This window comes from Manis pentadactyla, chromosome 6 (assembly GCF_030020395.1).
Source record: "Manis pentadactyla isolate mManPen7 chromosome 6, mManPen7.hap1, whole genome shotgun sequence".
NCBI lineage: Eukaryota > Metazoa > Chordata > Mammalia > Pholidota > Manidae > Manis > Manis pentadactyla.
Genome location: NC_080024.1, coordinates 17,612,902 through 17,636,616, shown reverse-complemented (window position 1 = coordinate 17,636,616; position 23,715 = coordinate 17,612,902). Strand labels below are relative to the sequence as shown.

General features: G+C 40.1%; 1 protein-coding gene across 5 annotated transcripts in view; it reads left to right on the top strand.

The window, feature by feature from the left end:
- Positions 1-13,371: 13,371 nt before the first annotated feature.
- The window catches only part of TTLL4 (tubulin tyrosine ligase like 4), a 31,249-nt gene continuing 20,905 nt past the window's right edge, over positions 13,372-23,715 (top strand). For 2 of the 5 annotated variants that reach the window (XM_057503546.1, XM_057503542.1), the window contains exon 1: positions 13,372-13,681. The gene's annotated coding sequence lies outside the window, so the exon portion shown is untranslated. Of the gene's footprint in view, positions 13,682-15,122; positions 15,247-23,715 lie in introns of those variants that run through there. The other 3 variants (XM_057503545.1, XM_057503543.1, XM_057503544.1) reach the window with 3 other exon arrangements.

The following is a 23,715-nucleotide window of genomic DNA, read 5'->3' as shown; positions in this document are numbered from 1 at the left end:
GGCATTTGTGAAAACTTATCTATGATATGGTGGATATTGTCCAAATGAACTTGAACAGTCTGAGAGAAATCAGACAAATTAAAACAACCCATTCCTGGGGACTGTTCACATGCCATATGTTCTTTTAACAATAAATAGTTTGTAGTTGTAAGACTTTGGAGCGCTACAATTTGCACTTCTCCAAATTCTTGGTTGAGTTCCAACAGTATAGATCTAGTCCAATTTTGTTGTTTTACTGTATGCACAGGCCACCTTAGATATCTCCTTCCTCATTCCCATGGCAAGTCCAGGAACTGGTGGGATGAGTGCATCTACACCTGTAGCAGTGCGTGGATCTTTGTTGGGGTTTTTGATGATCATCTTCTGGCATGAGTCTTCCAGAGAGTGCTGATGTTGGAAGTTCTTTTTCATATCGTATCTTAGTTCATTTTCGGGGTAGCCCAATTAGGCTTTGATCCTCTGTATAAACACAAACAGACCCTTTGCCTACACTTTTATATGCCCTTTATACCCTTGTGTAGAACTCGTTGGAGGTTACCACACAGGAACTGCCCTTTTTTTTTTTTTTTTTTTTGCTTTGTTTTTGGTATCACTAATCTACACTTACATGACGAATATTATGTTTACTAGGCTCTCCCCTATACCAGGTCTCCCCTATAAACCCCTTTACAGTCACTGTCCATCAGCATAGCAAAATGTTGTAGAATCACTACTTGCCTTCTCTGTGTTGTACAGCCCTCCCTTTTCTCCTACCCCCCCCATGCATGTTAATCTTAATTCCCCCTTACTTCTCCCCCCCTTATCCCTCCCTACCCACCCATCCTCCCCAGTCCCTTTCCCTTTGGTACCTGTTAGTCCATTCTTGAGTTCTGTGATTCTGCTGCTGTTTTGTTCCTTCAGTTTTTCCTTTGTTCTTATATTCCACAGATAAGTGAAATCATTTGGTATTTCTCTTTCTCCGCTTGGCTTGTTTCACTGAGCATAATACCCTCCAGCTCCATCCATGTTGCTGCAAATGATTGGATTTGCCCTTTTCTTATAGCTGAGTAGTATTCCATTGTGTATATGTACCACATCTTCTTTATCCATTCATCTATTGATGGACATTTAGGTTGCTTCCAATTCTTGGCTATTGTAAATAGTGCTGCAATAAACATAGGGGTGCATCTGTCTTTCTCAAACTTGATTGCTGCGTTCTTAGGGTAAATTCCTAGGAGTGGAATTCCTGGGTCAAATGGTAAGTCTGTTTTGAGCATTTTGATGTACCTCCATACTGCTTTCCACAATGGTTGAACTAACTTACATTCCCACCAGCAGTGTAGGAGGGTTCCCCTTTCTCCACAGCCTCGCCAACATTTGTTGTTGTTTGTCTTTTGGATGGCAGCCATCCTTACTGGTGTGAGGTGATACCTCATTGTAGTTTTAATTTGCATTTCTCTGATAATTAGCGATGTGGAGCATCTTTTCATATGTCTGTTGGCCATCTGTATTTCTTTTTTGGAGAACTGTCTGTTCAGTTCCTCTGCCCATTTTTTAATTGGGTTATTTGTTTTTTGTTTGTTGAGGTGTGAGAGCTCCTTATATATTCTGGACGTCAAGCCTTTATCGGATGTGTCATTTTCAAATATATTCTCCCATACTGTAGGGATCCTTCTTGTTCTATTGATGGTGTCTTTTGCTGTACAGAAGCTTTTCAGCTTAATATAGTCCCACTTACTCATTTTTGCTGTTGTTTTCCTTGCCCGGGGAGATATGTTCAAGAAGAGGTCACTCATGTTTATGTCTAAGAGGTTTGTGCCTATGTTTTCTTCCAAGAGTTTAATGGTTTCATGGCTTACATTCAGGTCTTTGATCCATTTTGAGTTTACTTTTGTATATGGGGTTAGACAATGGTCCAGTTTCATTCTCCTACATGTGGCTGTCCAGTTTTGCCAGCACCACCTGTTGAAGAGACTGTCATTTCGCCATTGTATGTCCATGGCTCCTTTATCAAATATTAATTGACCATATATGTCTGGGTTAATGTCTGGATTCTCTAGTCTGTTCCATTGGTCTGTGGCTCTGCTCTTGTGCCAGTACCAAATTGTCTTGATTACTATGGCTTTATAGTAGAGCTTGAAGTTGGGGAGTGAGATCCCCCCTACTTTATTCTTCTTTCTCAGGATTGCTTTGGCTATTCGGGGTCTTTGGTGTTTCCATATGAATTTTTGAATTATTTGTTCCAGTTCATTGAAGAATGTTGCTGGTAGTTTCATAGGGATTGCATCAAATCTGTATATTGCTTTGGGCAGGATGGCCATTTTGACGATATTAATTCTTCCTAGCCACGAGCATGGGATGAGTTTCCATCTGTTAGTGTCCCCTTTAATTTCTCTTAAGAGTGACTTGTAGTTTTCAGAGTATAAGTCTTTCACTTCTTTGGTTAGGTTTATTCCTAGGTATTTTATTTTTTTTGATGCAATTGTGAATGGAGTTGTTTTCCTGATTTCTCTTTCTGTTGGTTCATTGTTAGTATATAGGAAAGCCACAGATTTCTGTGTGTTGATTTTGTATCCTGCAACTTTGCTGTATTCCGATATCAGTTCTAGTAGTTTTGGGGTGGAGTCTTTAGGGTTTTTTATGTACAGTATCATGTTATCTGCAAATAGTGACAGTTTAACTTCTTCTTTACCAATCTGGATTCCTTGTATTTCTTTATTTTGTCTGATTGCCGTGGCTAGGACCTCCAGTACTATGTTAAATAACAGTGGAGAGAGTGGGCATCCCTGTCTAGTTCCCGATCTCAGAGGAAATGCTTTCAGCTTCTCGCTGTTCAATATAATGTTGGCTGTGGGTTTATCATAGATGGCCTTTATTATGTTGAGGTACTTGCCCTCTATTCCCATTTTGCTGAGAGTTTTTATCATGAATGGATGTTGAACTTTGTCAAATGCTTTTTCAGCATCTATGGAGATGATCATGTGGTTTTTGTCTTTCTTTTTGTTGATGTGGTGGATGATGTTGATGGACTTTCGAATGTTGTACCATCCTTGCATCCCTGGAATGAATCCCACTTGGTCATAGTGTATGATCCTTTTGATGTATTTTTGAATTCGGTTTGCTAATATTTTGTTGAGTATTTTTGCATCTACGTTCATCAGGGATATTGGTCTGTAGTTTTCTTTTTTGGTGGGGTCTTTGCCTGGTTTTGGTATTAGGGTGATGTTAGCTTCATAGAATGAGTTTGGGAGTATCCCCTCCTCCTCTATTTTTTGGAAAACTTTAAAGAGAATGGGTATTATGTCTTCCCTGTATGTCTGATAAAATTCCGAGGTAAATCCATCTGGCCCGGGGGTTTTGTTCTTTGGTAGTTTTTTGATTACCTCTTCAATTTCGTTGCTGGTAATTGGTCTGTTTAGGTTTTCTGTTTCTTCCTGGGTCAATCTTGGAAGGTTATATTTTTCTAGGAAGTTGTCCATTTCTCCTAGGTTTCCCAGCTTGTTAGCATATAGGTTTTCATAGTATTCTCCAATAATTCTTTGCATTTCCGTGGGGTCCGTCGTGATTTTTCCTTTCTCGTTTCTGATACTGTTGATTTGTGTTGACTCTCTTTTCTTCTTAATAAGTCTGGCTAGAGGCTTATCTATTTTGTTTATTTTCTCGAAGAACCAGCTCTTGGTTTCATTGATTTTTGCTATTGTTTTATTCTTCTCAATTTTATTTATTTCTTCTCTGATCTTTATTATGTCCCTCCTTCTGCTGACCTTAGGCCTCCTCTGTTCTTCTTTTTCCAATTTCGATAATTGTGACATTAGACCATTCATTTGGGATTGCTCTTCCTTTTTTAAATATGCTTGGATTGCTATATACTTTCCTCTTAAGACTGCTTTTGCTGTGTCCCACAGAAGTTGGGGCTTAGTGTTGTTGTTGTCATTTGTTTCCATATATTGCTGGATCTCCATTTTGATTTGGTCATTGATCCATTGATTATTTAGGAGCGTGTTGTTAAGCCTCCATGTGTTTGTGAGCCTCTTTGCTTTCTTTGTACAGTTTATTTCTAGTTTTATGCCTTTGTGGTCTGAAAAGTTGGTTGGTAGGATTTCAATCTTTTGGAATTTTCTGAGGCTCTTTTTGTGGCCTAGTATGTGGTCTATTCTGGAGAATGTTCCATGTGCACTTGAGAAGAATGTATATCCCGCTGCTTTTGGATGTAGAGTTCTATAGATGTCTATTAGGTCCATCTGCTCTACTGTGTTGTTCAGTGCTTCCGTGTCCTTACTTATTTTCTGCCCAGTGGATCTATCCTTTGGGGTGAGTGGTGTGTTGAAGTCTCCTAGAATGAATGCATTGCAGTCTATATCCCCCTTTAGTTCTGTTAGTATTTGTTTCACATATGCTGGTGCTCCTGTGTTGGGTGCATATATATTTAGAATGGTTATATCCTCTTGTTTGACTGAGCCCTTTATCATTATGTAGTGTCCTTCTCTCTTGTTACTTTCTTTGTTTTGAAGTCTATTTTGTCTGATATTAGTACTGCAACCCCTGCTTTCTTCTCACTGTTGTTTGCTTGAAATATGTTTTTCCATCCCTTGACTTTTAGTCTGTACATGTCTTTGGGTTTGAGGTGAGTTTCTTGTAAGCAACATATAGATGGGTCTTGCTTTTTTATCCATTCTGTTACTCTGTGTCTTTTGATTGGTGCATTCAACCCATTAACATTTAGGGTGACTATTGAAAGATATGTACTTATTGCCATTGCAGGCTTTAAATTCGTGGTTACCAAAGGTTCAAGGTTAGCCTCTTTAGTATCTTACTGCCTAACTTAGCTCGCTTATTGAGCTGTTATATACACTGTCTGGAGATTCTTTTCTTCTCTCCCTTCTTGTTCCTCCTCCTCGATTCTTCATATGTTGGGTGTTTTGTGATGTGCTCCTTCTAGGAGTGCTCCCATCTAGAGCAGTCCCTGTAAGATGTTCTGTAGAGGTGGTTTGTGGGAAGCAAATTCCCTCAGCTTTTGTTTGTCTGGGAATTGTTTAATACCACCGTCATATTTGAATGATAGTCGTGCTGGATACAGTATCCTTGGTTCAAGGCCCTTCTGTTTCATTGTATTAAATATATCATGCCATTCTCTTCTGGCCTGTAGGGTTTCTGTTGAGAAATCTGACGTTAGCCTGATGGGTTTCCCTTTATAGGTGACCTTTTTCTCTCTAGCTGCCTTTAACACTCTTTCCTTGTCCTTGATCTTTGCCATTTTAATTATTATGTGTCTTGGTGTTGCCCTTCTTGGATCCTTTCTGTTGGGGGTTCTGTGTATTTCCGTGGTCTGTTTGATTACTTCCTCCCCCAGTGTAGGGAAGTTTTCAGCAATTATTTCTTCTAAGGTACTTTCCATCTCTTTGCCTCTCTCTTCTTCTTCTGGGACCCCTATAATACGGATATTGTTCCTTTTAGATTGGTCACACAGTTCTCTTAATATTGTTTCATTCCTGGAGATCCTTTTGTCTCTCTCTATGTCAGCTTCTATGCGTTCCTGTTCTCTGATTTCAATTCCATCAATGGCCTCTTGCATTCTATCCATTCTGCTTATAAACCCTTCCAGAGTTTGTTTCATTTCTGCGATCTCCTTTCTGGCATCTGTGATCTCTTTCCGGACTTCATCCCATTTTTCTTGCGTATTTCTCTGCATCTCTGTCAGCATGTTTATGATTCTTATTTTGAATTCTTTGTCAGGAAGACTGGTTAGGTCTGTCTCCTTCTCTGGTGTTGTCTCTGTGATCTTTGTCTGCCTGTAGCTTTGCCTTTTCATGGTGATAGGAATAGTCTGCAGAACTGGGACGAGTGACGGCTGGAAGGACTTCCTTTCTTGTTGGTTTGTGGCCCTCCTCTCCTGGGAGAACAGCGGCCTCTAGTGGCTTGTGCTGCGCAGCTGCGCGCAGACAGGGTTTCTGCTTCCTGCCCGGCTGCTATGGAGTTAATCTCCGCTGTTGCTGTGGGCGTGGCCTGGCTCGGGCAGCTGCTCCAAAATGGTGGAGTTGCGTTGGAGCAGGAGCTGCTGGGAGGCTATTTATCTCCGTAAGGGGCCTCCCTGCTCCCTGCAGCCCAGGGGTTAGGGTGCCCAGAGATCCCGTATTCCCTACCTCTGGATTAAGTGACCCGCCCTGCCCCTTTAAGACTTCCAAAAAGCACCCGCCAAAACGAAACAATGACCACAAAAAAAAACAAGAAAAAAAATTTTTTTAATTAAAAAAAAAAATTTTTTTTAATTAAAAAAAAAAGGTGGTCGTTCGTTTTTCTTTATTCTCCGGTGCCAGCCTCAGGCCTCTGCTCACCGGTCTTTCTGCCCTGTTTCCCTAGTATTGGGGTCCCTGTCCCTTTACGACTTCCAAAAAGCGCTCGCCAAAACAAAGCAGCAAAAAAGCAAAAAAAAAAAAAAAATGGTCACGCGCTTTTCTTATGTCCTCTGTCGCCCAGCCTCCAGTGCCTGCTCACTGTTCTTGCTGCCCTGTTTTCCCAGTATCGAGGGCCCTGCACTCTGGCCCGGATGGCTGGGGCTGGGTGTTCGGCAGCCCTGGGCTCCGTCTCCCTCCCGCTCTGCCTGCTCTTCTCCCGCCGGGAGCTGGGGGGAGGGGCGCTCGGCTCCCGCCGGGCCGGGGCTTGTATCTTACCCTCTTCGCGAGGCGCTGGGTTCTCTCAGGTGTGGATGTGGTCTGGATATTGTCCTGTGTCCTCTGGTCTTTATTCTAGGAAGGGTTGTCTTTGTTATATTTTCATAGATATATGTTGTTTTGGGAGGAGATTTCCGCTGCTCTACTCACGCCGCCATCTTCCGCCCCTCTCCCAGGTACCCTTATTTTTATAAGGAATTTTATTTAGTCCTCATTTTCATCACCCACTGTTTATATATTTTAGCAAAAATAACATCTTTCCTAGAAGCCACCATAATTTCTTCCCATCTAGATTATTTCCATGTGCCAGTTACTGTTTTAGGCACTGGAGATTACAGCAGTGCTTGTGTCACAAAGTTTCCATTCTGATCAGGGAGACAGTGAACTTACTGAAATAAGTTAATTATGTGTAGTATGTTGGAGGTGACAAACGCTTTGGGGGAAAATCAAGCAGGAAAAGGGGGACAAGGTGTGTTGAGTTGGATGGTCCAGTAGGCCCTCACTAGAAAGTGACATTTGAGCAAAGACTTCAAAGAGGTGAGGGAATGAACGTGCAGCTATCTGAGGGAAAAGCTTACGCAGAGAGAATGATGACTTTGAAAGGTGGAAGTGTGCCTGGCATGCTTGAAGAGCTATGAGGGGGCTAGTTTGTTTGGAAGAAGTGAAGTAGAGGAAGAATAGTAGGAAATGAGAACAAGAAGGTAATGGGACCAGATGTTCAGGCCTTTTAGACCTTGTACTTTGAGTAAAGTAGGGGGCTGCTGGAGAGTTTTGAACAGAGGAGTGTTGTGATCTGCCTTATATTCTAAAAGATGACTCTTCATTCTAGTGTGAATGGACTGGAAGGAGTGGGGGAGGATGGGAAGCAGGGTGGGTAGTTAGGAGGCTATTGTAATCATGTGAGAAATAATGGTATTCTGGACCAATGAAGTGGTAAAAAGTAGATTTTGGATATATTATAAACATGGAGCAAATAATATTTCTTGACTGATTGCATGTGGAGGTGTGAATAAAAGAAACCAGACAAGAGTGACAGAAAGGTTTTTGGCCTAAGTAACTGGAAGGATGGTATTATCATTAAAATGGGGAAGGCTAGTGTTGGCAAAACTGGACAGCTACATGTAAGAGAATGAAACTGGATCATTGTCTAACCCCATACACAAAAGTAAACTCAAAATGGATCAAAGACCTGAATGTAAGTCATAAACCATAAAACTCTTAGGAAAAAATATAGGCAAAAATTTCTTGGACATAAACATGAGCAACTTCTTCATGAACATGTTTCCCCGGGCAAGGAAAACAAAAGCAAAAATGAACAAGTGGGACTACATCAAGCTGAAAAGCTTCTTTACAGCAAAGGATACCATCAGTAGAACAAAAAGACATCCTACAGTATGGGAGAATATGTTCATAAATGACAGATCCGATAAAGGGTTGACATCCAAAATACATAAAGAGCTCACATACCTCAACAAACAAAAAGCAAATAATCCAATAAAAAAATGGGCACAGGATCTGAACAGTCACTTCTCCAAAGAAGAAATTCAGATGGCCAACAGACACACGAAAGGATGTGCACATCGCTAGTCATCAGGGAAATGCAAATTAAAATCACAATGAGATATCACCTCACACCAGTTAGGATGGCCAACATCCAAAGACAAACAACAACAAATGGTGAGGATGTGGAGAAAGGGAATGTAACTAGTTCAGCCATTGTGGAAAGCAGTATGGAGGTTCCTCAAAAAACTTAAAATAGAAATATCATTTGACCCAGGAATTCCACTCTTAGGGATTTACCCTAAGAATTCCTAAGAGTTCTTAGGGTAAGCAGCCCTAGTTTGAAAAAGACATATGCTCTCCTATGTTTATTGCAGCACTATTTACAATAGCCAAGATATGGAAGCAACCTAAGTGTCCATCAGTAGATGAATGGATAAAAAAGATGTGGTACATATACACAATGGAATATTATTCAGCCATAAGAAGAAAACAAATCCTACCATTTGCAACAACATGAATGGAGCTAGAGGGTATTATGCTCAGTGAAATAAGCCAGGCAGAGAAAGACAAGTATTAAATGATTTCACTCATCTGTGTAGTATAACAAAGCAAAAACTGAAGGAACAAAACAGCAGCAGACTCACAGAACCCAAGAATGGACTAACAGTTTCCAAAGGGAAAGGGACTGGGGAACATGGGTGGGAAGGGAGGGATAAAGGGAAAAAGGGGCATTATGATTAGCACACATAATGCATTGGGGGTAGGGCATGGGGAAGGCAGTATAGCACAGAGAAGACAAGTAGTGATTCTGTAGCATCTTACTACGCTGATGGACAGTGACTGTAATGGGGTATGTGGGGAGGACTTGATAGTAAGGGGAGTCTAGTAACCATAATGTTCAAGTAATTGTACATTAACGATATCAAAAACAAATTTTTTTAATGGGAAAGGCTATTAATGGAGTGGTAGTGGGTGGGAACTCTTAGTCTAGATCATGTTAATAACTTAGTTGGAAGTTTTCAAACACACACAAAAATAGTTTAATTCAGTGAACCATATCACCTCTCCAGCAGTTACTGTATCTATTCCTTTTTTATTCAGGTATTTTTAAAAAATCCTGGACAACACATAATGTTGTCTGACCTGTAACATCAGAATTTCCATTTTTGTTCTTAGCAAAACCACAACACTTCACTAAGCTTGTCTGGGCTCAGGCAAATAGAGTATTGTATTTGAAAATCTGGATTTTTAAAAAAGATAAGGAGAATTCCCTTATGAAAGAATTATTCTTTTTCAAATAATTCATGAAATACTAGCTTGAAATACACTTGCCTGGTACATAAACACTCTGATGTGGTGAAATTAAATATACATCCAAATTTTTCAGGCTATTACATAAAGCAATAGCTAATCATTATTGAAGGAGCATAATAAGAAAACATTCCCATCCTAGGGCACATAAAACCTAAAGGATTAGAAGTATGTAAATAGTTTTACATTGAGCAATCATTGCACAAAGTGCTGAGAAGATCTGAAGTGAATAATCTGAGCAGTGCCTGAAATTCAGAGAACGTCTGGAAGGTTTGAGGTTTTTTGCCTGTTTGGTTTTGTACATGTTTGAACTAATGTGTGTGTGTGTGTGTGTGTGTGTGTGTGTGTGTGTGTGTATGTTTTAACTTTTTTGTGGGGTGAGGGAGCTTAAATTTTTCAAACAGAGAGAGAATGTCATAATAACCTCCATACCCTCATCCCACAAGTTCAGCTGCTGTTAGCATTTTACCACACTGGTTCTACCTATTTTTTATACCTATAGTTTTAAAAAGCACCCTATTTTGAAATAATTTAAATTTTAGACAAGAGTTGTAAGAATAGTACAAATAACTCCCACATACCTTTCACCCAGGTTCCCTAATTGTTAATATTTTGCTACAGTTAGTTCTACCATATTTTTTCTTAACCATTTGAGAGTAAGTTGTAAATATACTCTCTTGCCTTTAAGTACTTAAGTGGGAAGTGCCTAAGATCAAGGATATTCACTTAGATAACTAGAGTGTAATCAACAAAATGAGGAAATTCAACACTGATATAATACTCTTAACTAATCTACAGCCCATATTCAAAGATTGCCAATCATTCTAATAGTGTTCTTTATACCAAATTTTTTCCTGATCCAGGATCCAAACCAAGATCATGCTTTGTGTTTGGTTGTGATGTCTCTTTAGCTTCTTATCTAGAACCATTCCTTATCCTTTGTCTTTTAGGACAATGATTAACATTTTGAAGAGTACAAACCAATTTGGATATCTGATATTTCTTTGTGATTTGATTTAGGTTATACATTTTTGGCAGAAACACTACATAAGTCTGATGCGTCTTCTTAGTACATCATACCTGGAGGTTGATGATGCTGCTTTTTCCATTTTTGGTGAACTTAACCTCTGATCACTTGGTTAAGGTTGGCTGGGCAGATTTCTGTTGCTGTTAAATTTTAGAAAAGTTTTAGATTTACAAATAATTGAGCAGATAGTACAAAGACTTCATATAATATACCCTGCCTTTATGCACAGTTTCCCTCATTAACATCTTAACATTATTGTGATAAATTTGTTATAGTTAATGTACTGATACTGTTTTATTATTAACTAAAACTTGTATTTTATTCATATTCCCTTAATTTTTACCTAATGTCCTTTTTCTCTTCCAATATCTAATTATATTACCTCCTTGAACTCCTCTGGCTATAACAGTTTCTCAGGTTTCTTATTTTTTATGACAATTTTCAGACGTACTGGTTAGGTATTTTGTAGGACACCCCTCTATTGGACTTTGTTTGATGTTTCTTATGATTAGACTGGAGTTAGGAGTTCCGGGGAGGAAAATCACAAAAGTAAAGTTTCCATTTTCATCATATACCAAGGATATATACTATCTAATTTCTGACAAAGTTGACTTTTATCACATGGCTAGAGTAGTGTTTGTCAGGTTTTTCTATTTCTCCTTTTGTCCTACCCCATCCTTCTTCCTGTACTGTGTTGTTGATTGGAAAGAAGTCACCCTGCACAGCCCACACTTAAAGAATGAGGAGTTATGCGGTCCCTCCTCTGGAGCTGAGTGTATAATTTATTTGGAATTCTTCTGCACAGATTTTTCTCTTTCCTACATTTATGAATATATTCAACCATATTTTATACCAGGGATTCATGGATATTTGTTTTATACTTTGTGTTATAAACCATTATGATTTTTATTTTGTTGCTCAAATTGTTCCAACTTTGATCCTTGGGAGTTATTCTAGCCACTGTGACACACTCCCACCAATGTGTGTGCATTTGTGTGTGTGTTTGGAACACTTTCTGGTACTACAAGATGCTTCAGACTCATCATGTATATTTCCTGCCCCAATTCTAGAATCAGCCATTTCTTTCAAGGAGTAATGTGCTTTGTCCTTTGGAGTTGACCACCTGTTCCTTTTAATGGAGAATGGTATTAGAAACTAAGACCTGGGTGCTACTTATGCTCATTGCTACTGGGTTTTTACAGTAGTATTTTAAAGTAAAAGCAAACCTCTGTCATTATGTCATTTAATCCCTAAAAACATATCTGTGTGTCTGTAAAGAAATACAGATATTTTCTTAACCAACATGTCAGACTATCCTGTGGCTGCCACAACAAATTACCACATACTGAGTGGCTTAAAACAACAAATTTACCATCTCACAGTTCTGTACACCAGAAGTCTGAAATCAGGATGTGGGAAGAACCCCATTTCCTCAGAGAGGTCTAGAGGAGAACCCTTTCCTTGCCTTTTCCATCTTATGGTGGTTTCAGGCATTCCTTGGCTTGTATCCACAGCAGTCTGATCCAATCACATCTTGGCCACATTTCCTCCTGCTCTTTTCTGTGTCATATCTCCCTCTGTCACTAAGGACACTTGTTATTGGATTTAGGGCCTACCCAGAAATTCCTTAATCCTCTCAAAATCCTTAGTCGCATCTTTTGCCATCTAACATAATAGAGGTTCTTGGAATTAGGATATGGATATATCTTTTGGGGGGGGGCATGAAACACCATTCTGTCAACTATACTAACAAAATTAATCATGGTTTCTTAACATTATCTGTGTGTCTTATGTTCTTAATGTCCAGTCCATATTAAGATTTCTCCATTTTCTCAAAAATATCTTTTCTTCAGTTGGTTTTAATCAAGAGCCAAACAAGATCTACTCATTACATTTGATTATGTCTCTTTTAAATCTCTTGTAATCTGGAACACCTCACTCTTTTTGTACTCTGAAATTGTTGAAGAAATGAGGTCATTTGTACATTGGCCCACATTCTGGATTTGTCACATTGCTTTCTTGTGGTATTGTTTCTCTTTATTTCCTATAAACTGGAAGTTGGAGCCAAGAGCTTAATTAGATTCAGATTCAACTTTTTTTTTTTTGACAAACATACACTACTTCCTAAACATTGTGTGATTCAAACTGCATCGCATCTGGGGACATAATTTATTAGCTGTCCCACATTTCATGACCTAAGATTGATTGAAATATACAGATGATGTCAATATCCTTCCAGTGTAAAATTCCCCCATCAATCCTTAATGGTTTTACCATCCGTCAATGATTGTTGCCTAAATCTATGATTTATTAAGCATCCTTGTTGCGATTCAGATTTTCATGAGGTTAGTTTCGTCTTTTATTGTCCCCTTATTTCGGAGCCGACTGTTTAAAAAAGGTTTTCATCCGCCACTCTCTTTAGATTCCAAATGCATTAATTAGGACGGGGTATAACTGAGACTCAGGAGGTACAAATCTGTCTTGCCTGGGGAGATACTGAATTGAGTCAGTGTTTCGTAAAGTTCACACTTGAAGCCCATAAAGCAGGTGGTTGTAGTTGTACTCTGCCTGGGGTTTGGGGTTAGGGTAAGGTGGGTTGGAGGGAAGCACAGCGGATCTGGATCTGGCGATCTCTCCTTTCCTGGGGTCAAATTCCAAAGAACTAAGCAAATCTTTACCCGAAAGAACTAAGAAGATTCTTTAATAAAGCCTGAGCTCTTTGGTTTTAAAGGAGCGAGCTGAGGTACAGCCTAAGAAAGAGTCTATAGGGGTTAGGTGGAATTAGGATAGGGAGAGTCCCGGTGTCCCACAAAGAGCCTGTCAGGGATTTAATCTCGAGACTACATCTCCCAGAACTCCACCCGCATGAAGCAACTGCGCGTGCGCAATGCCCCACAACACCCGAGGTTCGGCGGGCCTGCCTCCCTCCCGCCGCGATCTCCCCCTCCAGGCCCTCGGTCCGTCCGCTGGGGGCGCGCGCAGTGCGTGGTAGGCGGTGCGAGCGCGGGTCGCCTGGCGGTGCGTGGTTGCTAGGGGCGTCTGAGGCTGCCCGCTGGCCCACCAGGCCAAGGGAGGAAGCCGTGCGGAACCGGCGCCGAGCCGCTGCAAAGTGGGGTCCGCTCGGTGAGTGTGACCGCGGAGCCGGGAGAACGACCCACCGTCCACCCAACTCTCCCGCCTTTCCTTCTGCAAGGTACTTTCGCTGGGGTCCCCAGCCCTCCGGCCGCTTCCGTCCTAGCCCCCGTTCCCTGCCTGCCACCCTTTCGTCCCCTAGGAGATGACGGGGCCGCGGCCTTCTCCCCGGCCGGGACTTGGCGCCTCCTGGGATCCCTTCGTCACGCCCCGTGAACTTAGCCCCGCCTCTGGGTGCGCGAACCCTGCAGCATCCCCTCACCCTGGGCTTCTGCTGCGCCTCTTTCCCGCCGCGCTGCAGTTTAAATTCTCGGGTGTGAGCCCAAGCTTCTCTCAGGCTTCATGGCTGAATTTAATGGCTGAATTTAACGTGGGTACCCACTTTTTTACTTCCATACCTAAGGCATCTATAGAGAAATACTTCCCCAGATTCAAACAGGATTTGAGATCCAGTGGAATTCCACCCTTCATTTATCCATTCATGCATCCATGGTTTCACGTAACCATTCATTTAACAAGTTTTTAGAAACATTGAGACATATTTAACGAGCTGGGGCACTATGAAAGGCGCTGGAGGGGTACAGTGATGAACAAGGCAGGAGTGTTTGCTCTGGCGTTCATCTGGGAGAGATTTTAATCAAGCAAATAAGCATTTGCCATACCGTGTAGTGTGTGCTCTGATAGAGGATTAGAAAGATTTTTAACCAAGACTTACTTGGAAAACTGTATTATCCCCATTCCCTGATTTTCACATTCCCATTCTGGATCTAGGAAATAGTTTTAGTCCTTCCTTCTTTATGGAGTCATCTCTGCTCACTCATGTACTCGAGACCACATCTTCCTTAACTTCAGCACCTGTTCATTAAATGGACCCTTTGGAACAGTGTTACATCCCATCCTGTTTTGCAACAAAAACTGAGACACTTTGCATAAAAACCACCCCCTCAGTGCCCTGAAAAGTTGCCAGCTCATCGACTGGACTGAATGAAGCCTTGAAAAATTGTTTTCTGGGAATAAAAATGGGAGAAGACATTCCAGATACAACTGTAGCTCTAGAAAAGATACAACCGTAGCTCTAGAAAAGATACAACAAGGCCTGAAAAGAGAACTGGAAACAGTTTGACAAACTTGAGCTGGGTTCAGAGGGAGCCATCCAGTGACAGGAAGAGAGACATTAATAGGGGTTTGATCACAAAGGGCTTTGGATGTTTTGCTGAAGAGTTAGAATGTATCCTTTAGAGCAGGGGTTTTAAAGCCGGGTAATTGAGGCCCAAGTTCAAGGGATACACCTGCACATAAAGCTTTGGAAGAATGAATTTCCGAATCCTGAGATTCCAAATTAACTCTTCTAAAACTGACCTGACAAGAAATGGGAGTGGGGGAGATGTCATATCCCTCACACTTCCCAAATTTTACTACAGTGTCGTGTCCCGTGTATAAAGACCTCAGGTTGCCAAATGGAATGTTTTGGAAATACTGACTTAAGGGAGTCCTTCTGTGGCAATTGATTAAGTTACCTCAAAAACAGAAGGCTTCCCTGTCTTCCCTGTCAACACACATTGCTCTCAGGATGAAGCTTATTCCTTGTTGGAATATTCTTAATTCAGAAGAACACAACAGTTAAATGTGAGTAGAATGTTTTTTAAAACCATGGGTTTTTAAAGCTATATTGGATAAAACTTGCATTAATTTTTTTTTAAAGATTGGTTTTTAGTTTAGGTGTGTGTTATCAGATAGTTAAAACACTTATCAAATCCTTGGAATGTTTATTCCAATTCCAGTTAATCCTTAGTTCTTTTTATAAAACATTTAGTTTTATACCTCCTTACAACAAAAGAATAAGTTTGTTTGAGCTCGTAATGAAGAAGTTTAGAATTAAACTTCTAACATGGTTGTACAACTTATTTTGGGGATATATGAGTAAAACCATTTGAAGAGAATGTTGCAGGAAAACCGTGGAAAGATAATTAGCGGGAAAATAACACCAGATGTGTGTTTGAAATGATTGTAGTGGAAGTGTGTACGTTGAATGGAAAGAATTTTAGACTGGAGATAGGGAGCCAGTGAGAAAACTAGAGACCAGGCTACAGATGATGAGGACTTTATGGTCAATGCAATGGGAATGTAGAGGGTTAAGAAAGCCTTAACTTTAGGATCTGACACTCATGATCTGTGGTTGAGTTTAGCTTCCTCACTAGAGTTCCTGTATGATTTTGGGATTATCTAATTATAGACTCCCTGGATTTTAGCGTTGGATCAGATGCTTTGATCTGTCAGTGAAATGCAGGAAAAATTTTTCTTTAATGCCCTGGACTTCTCACTCTTTCTTTTGGCAGACCTGGGAAGCCAGACCTGGCATTTTGGAACAAATACTGAGAGTGCTAATTTCTCTTCGGTCCTGACATATAGAAAGGACCTTGTCCTAAGGAACCCTCATAGATATCTTGGACAGACAATGGTGTTTTAGAGCAGAGGTGTTCAGACTTTTTGGTCTCAGGACTTGATTGTGCACTTTAAAAGCTCTTTGGGGTCTTCAATATATTTTTTAAGGTGGGATCTTCTATCTTGCTACTTATGATATTAGAAATTTAAATATTTATTAATTCATTTAGAAATAAGAACATAAGTAGCTTTTTTTTTACTGAAAAAATGCTATTCAAAAAGATTAGTGAGAAGAATGGCATTGTTTGTGCAAATCTCTTTAATGTCCAACTTAATAGGAGACAGCTGGATTTTTGTATCTCTTTCTACATTCAGTCGGTTATGATGTGTTATTTTAGTTGAATTATGAAGAAAATCCACACTGAATTATTTGGAAAAGGGATTATTTCTATAGCCTTTTCAGATAATTGTGGGTGTTCTTTGGTGCTACACCAAAGTTGGGTTTTTGTGAAGGTTAGTTGCAGTGTAGAATCTGAAATGATACCAGTGAACTTTTGATATATTGTTGCAAAGCAGTCCATTGGTTTGTCTCTCACTTTGATGAGATCTTTTACCCATGAATTATTCTGTAACATTGTGTGATACCTACTGGGTTCACTGAGTTACACAGATCTTCCAAATGTTGGCACATTTTTTTAACAGTATCAAAGAGTCATATGCATATTACCACCACCTTATCAGAAAAAACTGTTAAAAGTTTTGGGGAGCTTTCAAGATCATGGCGGCAGGTACAATTTTGCCAAAATTCTGATGTTCTTTCTTAGAAGCTCAAATTTTATAATCGGCAACAAATACTCAGTTGTTTTCTTTGAAGTGACAGGCTCACTTTGTTCTGTTTTCTAGAAAATGTCTGCCAAATACCAAAGACTGTATAACCCATCAGTTGTATATCATTCATTCTTTCAAGTAGACATAGTGTTCCACAGAAAAAATGTGGCAATTCACTCACACAAGTGCTTACTTAGAAACAACCATTATCTTCTGTTTGCTGCATAAGTGATGTATTTCTCATTTTGTCACACAGAATATTAAAAAGATACACTCAAAGAATAAGATTTAATATAATTTTTACTGCATCAAGAACATTCTTGAATAAAGCTGGCATTTATTCTTTCACTGCGGCAAAGAAGTGTGTGGTGCTGAAGGATCTAACTTGGTGCCATTGTCTCAGTTCCTCCTCAGGCACCAGAAGGTTGATCCACCATTGCTTTTGCACCATCAGAGGAAAGGCCAGCACAGTTAAAAAGGCAAATCATAGCTTAGTTTTGTTGTGAAAATAGTTTCATCTAGTGGAACCTCTGAAAGGGTTTCATGGTTTCCTCAGGGTCTGTGGACTACTTTGAGGATCAAACTAGAGCCCTTCTCTAGACCTCACCTGAGCTGGAGTAAAGAGATTTCTTTCTGAAGCTGATAGAAGTCAAGGCTTCAGGAGAGCTAGTCACCTAATTATGTTAAACCTTTAACTGTTTCCACTTTTTCATAATGTGTAATTTACCACCCTCAGCTCTAGCTGCTGTAAGCTGTGTTTTCACCTCATATTCGTTAATTCTTTTGCCCTGTGTTCTTCAAGCGCTGTGTATCTTAACTTGCGGTACTGATGCTCCCTTCTCATTAGGATTGAGGTATTGGCCTTCTTTTTTTAGCAGGGCTTTAAGAAGTTCATTGGTCCTCCAACTTTCTTTATGGAGACATAGCTTGGGATTTATCTCGTAAGAGAAAATAAGGCTGATTCCTACGTTCCTCCCCATTCTGTTTGATTCCATGTGAGTCAGTTCTATCTTCTAACATCACTACTGAGCCATTAACGTAATCTCATCAGAGGTCTTTCAAATTGTAGACTGAACCATTTCTGATGTCCTGAGTTCCCCTGGTGACCTAGGGAAACACCTAGAGGTGGAGGAAAAGGAAACTGCAGTTCCCAAGAGCCACACACTCCTGTAATAAGGCGAGTGATTTAATTAGTGGGTAATGAATAATTGCTTTCTGTAGAAATAGATATTCTTGTCCAATTTGGTCTGGGCCTGGCCCCTGGAGACTTGATGATTTGAGACAACAGCCATAGATTTTCTAGCACGGGCTGCTTGTCATTCACTCTTATTTAAGGAGAAAACTTGAGGCACAATTACCCCACAAAGAGTGGAAGGCAGAACAAGATAGGCAGTTTCTGAATGCTGTATAAAGATGACAAAGCAGGATGATGAGATTCCCGAGACTGGATGCTGTAGAAGAGGAGAGGCTGGAGCTAAGGTTGTCAGTCAGAGTTCTGCTGCACCGGTCCTCCACTTGGTGAGGGGATGTGGGGAGGCACTAAGGACTGGGCTGTGACCCAGCCATGCATATTGAAAGAAAGGGATGTTTGAGACCATTTTTTTAATTTTTAAAATGTTCTGCAGATCTTTACTCTCCTTTCTTATCCCTTTAATCAGTTTCTTTGTGGGGGGGAGAGGAGGATAGTATTTTTAATAGCTTTATGGAGGTATAACCAACATGGAGCATATTCATCACTCCCAAGTCAATTGTGTTTTAAACTTTGTTCTAGGGAGCCTTTGTGGCCCATGATGGGGTTGGTAGAGGAGACTTGGGCAGTGTTGCTGAGGAGTTGGCCAAACTGGGACAATGATCTTCCCCCTTCTACCAGATTAACTCTTTATTTGTCTGTTATAGATACACAGGGACTCTCCATAAAAACCATCATGGAGCTTATAAGACATATTCATGTAAAAAGAGAATGGTGGTAAAAAAATTAGAGGAATAAATGCACAGCGGATATTCATGGGGAGGGTGGGGCTTAAGCTGGGTCTGGAAAAGGTGAATAAAACATGAAGAATTCAGAAGGAAGAGGTTTAGTGGAGTAAAGGCCTACAGACAGGTTTGAAAGGTTGCTCCAGGAGATTGACTGATATTAAGGCTAGTACAATTCATATAGCAGAGTTCTTATTCCCAACAGAAATGGGAATAAGCCCTAAAAAAATGACTGAAGCCAGAATATGGGGGTCTTTCAACACAAGTCAAGAAATCTGAATTTTACTGATTGACTCATGTGAGAATCACCTGGAATGCTTGTTATAAATGCATATTCCTGGCCCCACCCCAGAACCACTGAATCCTTTCTGAAGGTGAGGCATGGGAATCTCACCCCAGGTTATTCTGATGCAGGTGATTGGTAGACTACTGTGATACTTAGCAAGGACTCATGGAACAATTTTGAAAAAGGAGTAACCTGATCAAGTAATGTTTGAGCTAGGTTAACCAGGAGTTTGCCTGCAGGATGCAGCTAGGAAGGGCAGACCCTGGAAACACAAACTTCAGTTTGGGTGCTGTTGCAATAGTCCAGACTTGGGGAGTTGGTGACAATAAAGGAGGAAGCATGCTGTAAAGAAAGGATCTCGTAAGTTTTGTGACTGGTTTGGCTTTGGAGAAGAAGGGGAAGGAAGAAGTCAGAGGTAACTTACATTTTCCTCTTAGGTGACTGTGAGAAAAAAGGTTCCACTGAAAGAATTGGAAAGTCAGGAGTGCAGATCTCGTTTGATAAACTAGATTGAAGTCGTTGGTCATGTGTGTGAAAAAGGTGGGACAGACATGAAACGTGATGAGAACATGAAAAGTGAGAGAGGTGAGGCCTGAAAAGTGACTATTCTGCTGATAATAGTTGAAACTGTTTGATGTGGGAAATTGGTTTGAAGTGGGAGGGAGGATAAAAGAGTAGCTGTGGGGGGCTTTGGAGGGGTCTCAGCAGGAGGAAAAGGCACTGTTGACGGAAATGGGTGTGGCTGTGGCGGCGTTCTTAACACTGAGTAGAGAAGTGGCAACGAGGAAATGGTGGAAGGAGATGAATGCCTGCTGGATCTGAAGGGGCCCAGTTTATGGCCTGCTTGACGTGCCTGTTGTAGATACATCTGTTTATTAAGCAAATATTTAATGAGCCCTGATTACTTTTCCAGAGAGAGGCATTCACTGTGTGAACAAGGTCCCAGTTCTTGAAGAACTTTCATTCTGGGAAAAAAGATAGACAAATACCAAAGGAATCCATACATAATTGAAGTTTTTATTTTGAAATAGAATTAATACAGTTTTTGACTGGGTGATTCACTTATATAGCTCAGAAATTACAGTGATAGAAAAAGGTATACACAGATAAGTCTCACACCCCATTGACAACCTTTTTCAACAAATCTGTTCCTGTTATCCTTCCACTGTTTCTTTAGGCAATTACAAAGGAATATTAGTATATAATAATTTTAAATAATGGAGAAATGAAACAGACACTGGAATAAGTAATGTGGTATAGGGAATATTAGGGGTGGTGCAATATTAGGGTATAGATAGGCTCTTCAAAGTGGTGATATACGCTGAATGCTGAGTAGGGAACTGAGCTGACCATTCAGCGATCAGAGTGTTTCAGGGGAACAACAGGACATGGGAACACACCCAGTGAGGGGGAGGAATGGCTCAGGTTAAGTCAGAGAGAAAGGAGGTCATGTAGGCCTTCGAGCCATCAGATGACTTTAAGCTACATTTTAACATTTTAAAAAGGGCAGCATGGCCACTGTCTGAAGAACAGATTATAAGCGGGGGCAAGAACAGAAGCAGGGAACCAGCAGGGGAGAGATAATAGCAGCTTGGACTAACGTAGTATTGGTGGAAATAGAGAAGAATAGATGGATTCACATATATTCAGTATATTTGAGGCTGGAAAGACTTGATGGATTGAGTGAATGGAAGTGAAGGTCTGCTATGGTCATGGTGAAAGTATTACCACAGGGCATGTTGGGAGTTTCTGTGTTGCATGAACACCTGTCCTGGGGACTTAGCCCCTTCTCCATGGATTTTTTTTCTTTTTTGAAGTCTTTTTTGTGCAATTGCAGCTTATTTCCTGCCCCTGACCTTCTTTTAAAGATTAGTTGACTCTAAAAGTGAGTTAGTTGAGTGAAGAATGTGATTGATCCATTGTCCCCTCTTCCCATACATAGCATAACTTCCTAATGTCTGACTAGTATCATCCTTTCTGATTTCAGTGAGATGAAAAGATAGCATGTTTCATCCTTGAAGAACAGTGGTCATAGAAAACTTTGAGATTCTCACATGTCTTCTCATTCCCTTGTCTCTGAACCTAAAGTGCTTATCTCTGCCTCTAGGTTCCTGTTTTCTCAGTTTGGTGCTAACAGCAACTGTTTTCTCAGTTGAAGGCAAAACAGAGGCTTGTGTTTTGTTGGGCAGTGAGGTTTTCATATAGAATCAGGTTTAAACAACATATCACCCCTAAAAATTGGAGACCTTCCCCCACATTGTGTGTGGATGGGTCCCTGAGAAAGTTCTGTTGAAGTTCATCTGCCAGGCTCCGGTGTTTGCCTTCTTCCTTGACCTTACCTTAAACCAGAGTTTGCAGAGTCATTAGCTGGTTAGAGTGGAGGGTGCTGCGTGGCTAGTTCATATTTAGGTGTCACCAGTGACTCCACTGAAAAGACTTTGTTCTGGGGAGGCCTGTCATAAGGTATGTGACCTCAGTTCTTTCATCTTAGGCATGCCAGGTGGCTCCTCCAGTCACACCTGCATCAGGTAATGGAGCAAGAAGTGAGTCTTACTCCACTGGCTTGAATCATTCACAGGTAAAATCTATTCCTGCTGGTCTAATTTCCAAGAAAAAGTGAAGTTGATTGCCTACCCGCTCCCTACTCTGAGGAAAACCAAGCTTCCCTTTATGTAGTTATTACTTAAAAATATATTTTTTAATTTTGAAATGATTTCAGATTTGCAAAAATGATGCAAAAATAGGACAAAGAATTCCTGTTTATTCTTTACCCAGATTTAGCAAGTGTTAACATTTTACCGTACTTCCTTTATTATTCATTCATTGGCAAATTGTGAATTGTTTTTTGAAATGTTTGAGAGCAAGTTGCAGACATGATGCTCTTTTACCCCTGAATATTTCCTAAAAACTTCCCAAATGTGTCTTAAAGCAAGGATATTCTCTTACACTGCTACAGTGTAGTGATCAAAATCAGGAAATTAACAAGATATAAAGCTACATACTATAATGCTGTTATCTGATCTACCTTATTCAAATACTTCATCTGCTTCAGGATCGCACATTGCATTCAATTGTCACATCTTTTTAGGCTACTTTAATCTGAAGAGTTCCTTAAACTTTGTCTTTAATGAGCTTGACACATTTGAAGAGTACAGACCAGTTATTCTGTAGAATGATGGTCAGCTGGGCCTTGTCTGGTATTTCCTCATGCTTTTTGGGCAGAAAATCACAGAATTGATTGTGTGTCCTTCAGTGCATCATAACATGTCTTAGGTTTCTTCACTGTAAAGTTATGTTTTTTTCCTTGGTAATTAATAAATATCTTGTTGAAAGATATTTGGAGACAATATAACTAGCTTATTTCACTAATATATTTCACCTACCAATTGCAGGATCCATGGATGAGTTTTGCCTGAAGCAGTTATTATGGCGTTTGTTGCCAATAGTGATTTTCTATTCTTATTAGTTACAATTTCGTAAAAGAGTTGTTCCTTTTCCCCCATTTATTCATTCATTCTTTTATTTATATCAATACGGATTTATGAATTCTTGTTTTATTTAATCTGATATTATTAATTTTGCTGCTGAAGTAGTCCCAGATTTGGTGAGGGGGAGCCTCTTTTAGCTGGCTCCTCTTTCCTTTTTTTCCCTGTCCACTTCTAAAAGTTTTATTGAGGTATAATGCCATACCATACAATTGATTTATCCAGTGTAAAAGTAGAATTTGATGGCTATTAGTAAATTTGTACATTTGTGTGGCCAAAATGATTCCTCAATTAAGTTGTGTTATTCATTGTTCCTACCATCAGCCCCAGGAAACACTGCTCTACTTTCTATTTCTATGATTTTGTCTTTTCTAGAAACTTTGTGAAAATAGAATCATACACTGTATCACCTTTTGTGTCTGGCTTCTTTTCCTCAGCATAATGTTTTTGAGGTTAATCCAGGTGGTTGCACGTATCAGTAGGTCACCGCTTTTTTTTTTTTTCGTTTCGTTTTTTGAAGTATAAAGAGTGATATATTTTTATTGAAGTATAAAGATTGGTTTATTAAAGATTGGTATACAATCTTATGGTAATTTCAAATACATAACACAGTGGTTCAGCTTTCACCCATTTATCAAGCCCTTACCTCCTCCACTGCAGTCACTGTCTATCAGTATAGTAAGATGTTAAAGAGTTATTAATTGTGTTCTCCGTGCTGTACTACCGTCCTGTACTACCTATATTGTGATTGTGAATTATAGTGCCCCTTAATCCCCTTCTTCCTCTCCACCCACCCTCTAGCCCTCCCCTTTGGTAACCACTAGTCCCTTCTGGGTGTCTATGAGTCTGCTGCTATTCTGTTCCTTCTGTTTTGCTTTGTTTTTATACTCCACAAATGAGTAAAATCATTTGGTATTTGTCCCTCTCTGCCTGGCTTATTTCACTGAGCGTAATACCCATAGTGCTGCAAATGGCAGGATTTATTTTCTTTTTATGACTGAATAATATTCCATTGTGTATATGTACCACATCTTCTTTGTCCATTTATCTGTTGATGGACACAAGTTGCTTCCATATCTTGGCCATTGTAAGTAGAGTTCACTGCTTTTTATTACTAAGTAGCATTACACTTTGTGGACA